Source organism: Hippocampus comes, unplaced genomic scaffold, assembly GCF_001891065.2.
Source record: "Hippocampus comes isolate QL1 unplaced genomic scaffold, H_comes_QL1_v1.1 scaffold319, whole genome shotgun sequence".
In the NCBI taxonomy this organism is placed as follows: Eukaryota; Metazoa; Chordata; class Actinopteri; order Syngnathiformes; family Syngnathidae; genus Hippocampus; species Hippocampus comes.
Window position 1 is genome coordinate 926,871 of NW_017806090.1, and position 8,821 is coordinate 935,691.

The following is an 8,821-nucleotide window of genomic DNA, read 5'->3' on the forward strand; positions in this document are numbered from 1 at the left end:
GGTGTGACTGAGTAAGTCAGGTTGGCCGGTTTGTCTGCGTGTGAGCATCTGGGCATGAGTTGTGGCCTACAGCAGCTTCTTGCGAGCGTTCTATTTTTTTATTTGTGTATTTGACCATCCCAGTTCACTGTGGCTCTCCTTGCCCACTTGAAAGAGCATTAAAGTACAGGACATTCATTTTTTTTGTTTTTCACTTCATTCAAGTGGCATATCAAAGCTTGCTCGTGACTTGGGCCATTCTTTTAATAAGGTGACGCAATGGTTTGTACAATTTAAATAAAATGTTTGCGAAAAAACTACTAGCATGCATGTCGCTGGCGCTGGGCACAATCATTTAGCATCCAAAAGAATCCTTTTTCAGGAGGCCCGTGGAACGGCGTGTTTGTTTAACCTTTCCCATTACATCGTCCAAATTCGCAAGACATTTTTATCGTTTCGTCATAAACATTCTGAAAAATAGGGAAAAAAAGTGTGGACTGATCAATAGTATATTGTAGATTTGTGAGCAAAGAAAATAATAATAATATTTGCAAAGGTAGTTTTGCCCCGATGATATGAATGTAGCATCTCACAAGAGTTCAAAGTACATATTTAACATTTTGGCCAAGTAAAAAGGCACCAATCCAAGTTTGAATTTGGAATTTGAAAGAAATTTTACATGTTAGCGTACCACAAAAGATCAAAGGATAACATTATGTGACGTACAGTATTTTGGGCAAAGTCTTTGAGGTTACGCAATTTGTTATTACGTTGCCATTTTGCTAAAGAAAAACCCTGGTTCAAACTATTGTACATGATGTCATCATATCACATCAGATCAACGGATAAAATGATTTCGCTTATTTTGGGAGAGTCCAACAGTTCTGCATGAGTACAATTCAGAATGTGATTGACAAAAGTTTTGAGTAAAAACTGCTGTCATCCATATGCCATAAGCATTTCACAATCGATAACAGGATAAAATAAAATCCTGCATTTGGGTCAAGACCAACATCCCTGAATTTGTACGATTCAAAATTCAGACAAAAATCTTTGAAAAACAACCCACTACTGGCGCATCACAACAGTGAACGACACAATCATTCACCGCGTGAATTATGCCCCCCACCACCCACCACCCAATCCTTAATACTGTATCCACACAAAGAAGACATCTTTCCACTCGGCTAATGGTCGTCATCATTCCGCCATTACTCCCTGCGCCAGACGCTAGCAAAGCTCATGAATATGTATGGCACGACTCAGCACGTCGTTACTCATAAGAAAATGATGTTGTCAGACACGACGGCGACAACAACAACGATGATGATGATGATGATGGCGGCGATGATAACGAGGGTGTCGTAATTAAGACGACAATAGCCCGAGGCCGTGTTGACGACCCTCGCAGACGTCTGTTGAACGCCGTTCGGCACTTTTCAAGCACGCACGTCTACCCATCCAAATGCTGTCGTGCGAGATGAAGACTACAAAGTCATTTTCAAATCTAATACAATATCATTGTTATCTTTGAATTTTTTGACTGTATCCCTACATTTTTAATTGTTTTTACTTCATTTTCCGAGACAAAATCACTCCAAATGTAGTCCTGCAAGATTAAAACAATTTATTTGATGCTTTCGGTTCTGCACTCTACTGCTCTGGTTGGCGTCGAGAAAAAAAAAAAAACAGAAGACCGTCGTATATTTTCTTTTATTGCAACGTATGTTCTTCTATGCCAAGCGTTGACAGTTTGAGGTGGAAAAGGGTTGTCAGAATGTGAAAGTTACAATACTATATGAGTAGATTTTTCTTTTTATCTGCAGGAAAAAAAAAAGCAAACCGCGGTCTCGCTAAACATAGTTTATGTAGGGCTTCAATCCGAAGCACAACAAAGCAGATTTCGGCAGTGATGGTTGGGCATGACGGAGAAGCGAGAAGCCATTTTTGTGACTACCATGACCTCCAGGTAAATTTGTCCCCCCCCCCAAAATATAGTGACAAACAAAAGTCTGTGCGGAGAAAGAAATGTTTGTTTTCTCGGTTTTCTTCCTCCGCACAAAAGTGCAAAAACTGCTAATTAACCTCAGAGGAAGTCATTAAAAAGTTGCCGAGGAGGCAAGATGTATCACAATGAAAATCATTGTTGACATTTGTGCCTATGTTGTTGTTAAGTAAACTGACATAGGACGACAGCTACTTTATTTGACGTGTGGGCTAAAAATAAACAGAAAAGATGCTTTGCTTTGTTATCACTTCATTATATCGGCTCCACACAAGAATATAAATTTTGTTGGATAAAGTCCTTTATTGTGTTGCTCTCTTTATTTTATTTGGAAGAGCTGCCTTTAACCAGACTTTTAAAGCCACACATTCCCTTCAACGCCGCCATACAGAATGTGTGCACCCCTATTCATGGTACCACACCTTAAAAAAAACTAAAAAATAAAAATAGCACCCTGTTTCATACAGCCTATAGCTATGCTGAATTTACATAAAAGGTCAAGATAGCAGTTTTGAAGCTGCTTACTGATTTGGAGTGTCGTCCCATTTTCCTGCCTGCCCTCAAAGGCATCTTTCCCCAAAGAAACCCCCCCCCCCCCCCCCCCCCCCCCCAAACTGTTCATAACTATCTTGCGATAGCTAAGGATGACCTTTTTATACACACACTCACATGGAATGTAAGCTCACTAACGTGAATGCACAGCAGCACTCCAAGGCAGCTACGTTGCAAGCTTGTTCATAATGGAGAACTGCCAACAACGAAATGTTACCGGTTTGATGTCGTATTTTTGGGGGAATGTATCATCAGTTAAAACATCAGAGAGGCGATGATCTGACCGATGATGACATGATGGGCGCAATCACGCCGCTGGTTGCAGGCATAAAGCACCCACACAAAAAAAAAAACAAACCCTACAGTTTAGCATGAAAAACATTTTCATGAGTTTCTCAAACTTTATCAGCCTCGCACCCACCCCATTTCCACAACTGAGCTGGCACACCACAATCCACACAACACAACCCTTCACCTGCCAAAACAAATCTGTTTCGCTGCATTGATTTAAGGTCGCTTTTCGAGAACATTTTTAAGCCATTCAACCATTTAAACACCCACATCCCCCGTGCTCTCTTACCCTTTAAAAAGTCTTAACGCAACCCTTACCCCAGCATCAAAATTCCATAATGACTGACTTGCTAGACAGACTGATGAAGAGTCACTCAGGGACTCGTATCAAGGGAAAGCACGAACATGTAAACTCGTGTCCAAGTCCATTTGTATTAAGCGGCGTGTTGTTGTTGTGTTTTTCCCGAGTGACAAGATAAATGCTGACGTTCCTGACAGGCTGAATGTAGAATGATGCTCACGGAGATGCATCGGCCCTGAGAACAAGCTGTGGACTTAATGAGAGGCTCTCTGAGACTTAGGATGGTCTGATCCGAGAGTGCGTTAATGCGCTTATGTTAGCATTCCGCTAGCTTGGGCAAGATGAGTGAATCAGGAGAGTCTTTGCATTCCCGTATACTCGGACAGACTGTACAGTAGGTAGCTTGGGTTGGGGGGGCATCGATCTGATGCTATCAAAATGCAGATCGCACTCTATGTGTGCCCTGCGAAACCAGTTCCGGGTGTACCCCGCCGACTGCCCGTAGATGGCTGGGATAGGCTCCAGCAATCCCGCGACCCTCATGAGGACAACCGGATTAGAAAATGGATAAATGGATGGTTGATTAGGTCGTTCAATTTTTTGGTTCATTTTGTGAAGTCATTTGTAATTCTTACTTCCTTTAGTTAGTTAGGTAGTTCAGTTATTTAGTCAGTTGGTTAGTTTGTTTAATTCATTAGTTTGTTTGGTTAAACTTCTTGGTTAGCTAGTTACATTGATTACTTTTTTTGTTTAGTTTGGGGGTTCGGTCATTCAAAGTTTGGTGATTTTTTTAAAAAATGTGTTGAATCTGTTAGTTTAATTCTTTAGTCGTTTCAGTCATTTGTTCTTCGTTGATTGGCTAGGTTAGTTCAATTGTTTCATCTGTTAGACCAAAATCAATCAAGGATTTGCAGCTTTTTCAAGCAGTTTTTGTAGCAGTTGGCACGACTAACCCAACTAACCAACCAGCAAAAATACAAAGAACTAGCTAGTTAAAGGAACCAACCAACCACCACCTCTACGACTGGAGTGAAGCAGCATCACCTTGCAAGCCATTATTTTCAGAATCGGACGTGTTAAAGACAGTTAAGCCTTGTTGAAGATAAGCCTTCTGCTCGTGTTGTTGCTTTGATGTAGCGGTTGTTTTGTTCCACTCATTTCTGCTTTCACAGCAAAGTAGAAACGAGTCGGGGGAGTGACAAGCTGGAAGAGAAGCAGCTTCGTGTTCAAGCGAGAGGCAACAAAACATCTCGAGGTGGTTGCAGGAAGACGCCTGCCGGGGGGCATCCTGATAAGTCGTTCTTTGCATGTCAGTAAACATCAGCGGAATGCAGGTCAGCGCAGACGGGCAGCTGTACGCCACGGGCACGACAGCATGTAACGCTTAGCGTTTGGCTGAACGAGCAATATAACAGGTCAGGGGAGCCGGCGCTGGTGGGTTCGCGTAGTTTAACAGACTCGGCTGATGTGTCAAAAGAGAAGCCCCGCAGCCCGGCGGGTCGCTGTCAGACCCTCATATACGTGCATACATAATAAAGCGCGATGCTTGCGAGAAAGCGGGGCAGCTCATAAGCATGTTTTCTTGCCTGAGCTCAAGGTTCAAGCGGTAAACACGTCATCACAAGCAAGGGCTTTCTTTGACTTATTAGCCACACACTCTTGAATGATATGAAAAGTTGCGCATGCTTCATGTATTCGATTGATTTTCTGTCATGACATCCAACTAATGGATTACGAAATAAATTCCACAAAAAAAAAAAAAAATTCCTGGTTTCCTGGTGGAATAATTGATATGTGGACTGAACGAGATTTGCAAAAGGAATGACTGAAATGCTTTGCGGAATGCACCTGATGGCAAGTCAATTAATGCTGCTGTGCATTATAAAGGAGCTGTCGACTGAGTCATGTTTGCTTTGGGAACGAGTTCAATGAGTTGAATGTCCAACCAATCGATGGCGCTGCGCTTGAATGGCAATCAAATTCCTCTACTAGTTCAAGAAGGACAATTGGGTTTTACCATCAACCCACCCATCATATAAAATTATATACAGCAAATAATTCAATAACGACAATTGATAATAACATGTAGCCTGACCCATGCTCGCATTGGGAATGAGTCAAAGGGTCGACCAATTAATGGCGCTGTGTCCTATGACCCATCTAGCGAAATCAATATTCACCTTCCAAGTCCAGACTGATCAAAGTCCATACTCGGAGCCCTATTTTCGTGCTCAGCGCAAGTCTAGTGCAAAACGCACGGGTGGAAATTTCTTTCTTTTGGCATGTTCATAGTTGGGCGGATTTAGACAATGGGCGTTTACGCCATTGTGGGTGTGAACAAAGCCGAGATGATTCCCAGCCAATGGAAGCGGCTCCCCTCATTCCCTTCCGCGCTCGAGTACGTGCGAGAGTTTGGTGCATGGAAAGTACGTTCATTCGGAACTGCAAGAAGATCTCCACTTTTGATAATGTCAAGTTGGCTCCTGCGAAGCAGGCAACTGTAGAACGCCTTCAACGCCCAACCGTGCGTCTGTGTATAACAAAGTTTGCAATAGTGACGTGTTGAATGACCAACTAATCACCTTTGCTGTGCGCTTTGATTGCCAAAGGAATCAAGTGGCCGAAAAGTCAAAAATATTATGATTGGCATATAGGATAACCAATCAACTAACTGATGAATTTTCATACTAGGATTGACCAATAATCACTTTATGTTCATGTTGTTTGTTTGTGTGTGTGCGTGCGTGCGTCTAAAGAGAATAAAGTAGCACCAATCGAGCCTCCACCATGCTTCTAAAAGCTTTTCCCAGTTGCGCGCCTGGCCACAACAATTTTCCATCCTTCCAGTGTGAATGTGGCTGGCTCCTCCTCCCGCTGAGGAATCGTTATCTGAGTCTCTACTAGTTCAAGAAGGACAATTGGGTTTTACCATCAACCCACCCATCATATAAAATTATATACAGTAAATAATACAAAAACAACAATTGATAATAACATGTAGCCTGACCCATGCTCACATTGGGAATGAGTCAAAGGGTCGACCAATGAATGGCGCTGTGTCCTGTGACCCATCTAGCGAAATCAATATTCACCTTCCAAGTCCAGACTGATCAAAGTCCATACTCGGAGCCCTATTTTCGTGCTCAGCGCAAGTCTAGTGCAAAACGCACGGGTGGAAATTTCTTTCTTTTGGCATGTTCATAGTTGGGCGGATTTAGACAATGGGCGTTTACGCCATTGTGGGTGTGAACAAAGCCGAGATGATTCCCAGCCAATGGAAGCGGCTCCCCTCATTCCCTCCCTCGTTCATTCGGAACTGCAAGAAGATCTCCACTTTTGATAATGTCAAGTTGGCTCCTGCGAAGCAGGCAACTGTAGAACGCCTTCAACGCCCAACCGTGCGTCTGTGTGTAACAAAGTTTGCAATAGTGACGTGTTGAATGACCAACTAATCACCTTTGCTGTGCGCTTTGATTGCCAAAGGAATCAAGTGGCCGAAAAGTCAAAAATATTATGATTGGCATATAGGATAACCAATCAACTAACTGATGAATTTTCATACTAGGATTGACCAATAATCACTTTATGTTCATGTTGTTTGTTTGTGTGTGTGCGTGCGTGCGTCTAAAGAGAATAAAGTAGCACCAATCGAGCCTCCACCATGCTTCTAAAAGCTTTTCCCAGTTGCGCGCCTGGCCACAACAATTTTCCATCCTTCCAGTGTGAATGTGGCTGGCTCCTCCTCCCGCTGAGGAATCGTTATCTGAGTTGGCAGCAAAACGCAGAAAGGTCACAACGACCACGCTGGCGCCTCTGCCGTTTCATTGCCACTGAAGAGAGTGGATGAAAGGATTCTATTGAAGCGTCTATTCAATTGAGTGAGGGCTGCTTTTTTAATCAGTCGTCTTTTGGTCCATTTGATTGTTCTGTAAACGGCAGTTGCAAAGCCAGATTGCTTTTTAAAGTGGAGCCACTTTGTCGTCAGTCTGGCAGGCATCATCAAAGTTGTTTTTTTTTTAATGTGTGGAATAAAAGTCACAGTCTCGATCAAAGTCACCATCGTTGAGAATGAAATATGACGAAAATTAAGATAGATATTGGTAAAGCATTGCCGTTCAAAATTAAGGGCAAAATAAACACATGAACCAACCGACTAAGTACGAATAGCTGAACGAGCTGACCAAATTACTCACCTAACAACAAACGACCTATCTGAAGAACAGGTTAACTAAATAAATAAACAGGCAATGAACTAACTATAGCCCCGTTCACACGACAAGATTTACTCCGACGCTGCACCGACTCTACGCCAGTGGAGCGTTCACACGTGCAAATTTACTTCGACGTAGCGCCGCTCAACAGCCTAGTGCGCATTAAATTTGATCCACCTCAGGGAGGTGGTTTAAAAATTTGCTCCGAAGCAAATGCTCGTTTGCGAAGCAGCACCGAAGCAAATGTGCGCGTGTGAACGCAACTGGCGTAAATTTGCTCCAGAGCAAATGCTCGCTTGCCGGGGAGTGGCCTCGCTACGCGCTGGAAGAGTCCATACGGGTACTTACGCCACGAAGTCGTCCACTTGTTGCTGAAGAAATCGAAGGATACGTTGTTTTCGTTCTCTTGTGTATTTCAGCAATCTTTCTTTTCTCGCTCTCCTGCGGCGTCTGATAATCGACCACATCGTTGATTTCTCCGGAGAAGAAGCCATTTTTGTTACAATCGAAGGAGGGGAAATGGTACTTCCTTTCCCCGCCTTCTTCTTTCTTTACGCATGCGCATGTTTTACTGCGAAACAAAATACTGCCCCGTGTGACCGCAAGTGGAGTTACTTCGGCACTACGTCGGTGCAGCGTCGCTCAGCGGCTTGTACGTGTGAACGCTCCACGAAATTTGTTGCGGTGTAAAATATATCGCATCAAAATACTTCGGTGCAGCGTCGGAGTAAATCTTGCCGCGTGAACAGGGCTTATGTGACTAACTACAGAAGCTAAACCGCAAATGCCGAACAGTGATGACCGAACAAGTAGCTAATCTATGAACAAACTGACTGCCCAAAGTCGCCAAGGAACACTTCGACTAACTAAACTAACTAACTAAAGAAAGTAGTTGACAGAGGACAAACCAATAAACAACCTAACCAAATTAATGAACGACCAAACACACTCATTCACTCAGTAATTGGACCAAAAAAAAAAAAAAACGAATAAGAAAAGAAAAAGTTCAAAATGGTAGAATATAATTACTGACGTAGAAATACAATTACAAACCTCAAATACACAATTACGCCGTACTGAGGTTTCAAAAAATGTTACAAATAACAATTTTCAAAACACTTGCACAAAAGTAAGCTCTTCCGGAAGACCACATTGTCATGTGCGTCCAGGCAGGTAAAATCACAGTATTACAACTTTTTTCTTGTCGAATGTGGGCTTAATTTAACCTTCTAAATCCTGCAATCTATTTCACGGAGTCCCCCGAAGGTGAACGCAACTTGTGATCATCGTTTAACGCGTGAGCCTCCGTCGCGTTGTCCCGGCTTAACTGCTCCGAGGGTGCTTATCACGAAACGGAATAATGGCCTGGCGTCGCGAAAACCAGCGCGGTCACGCTGCATTTTAAGAGCGATAATAAAGCGTTCCGAGAGGAGCCACTTCAAACTTCAGTTCTCGGTGCCCCCCCCCACCCCCCCCGGCCCC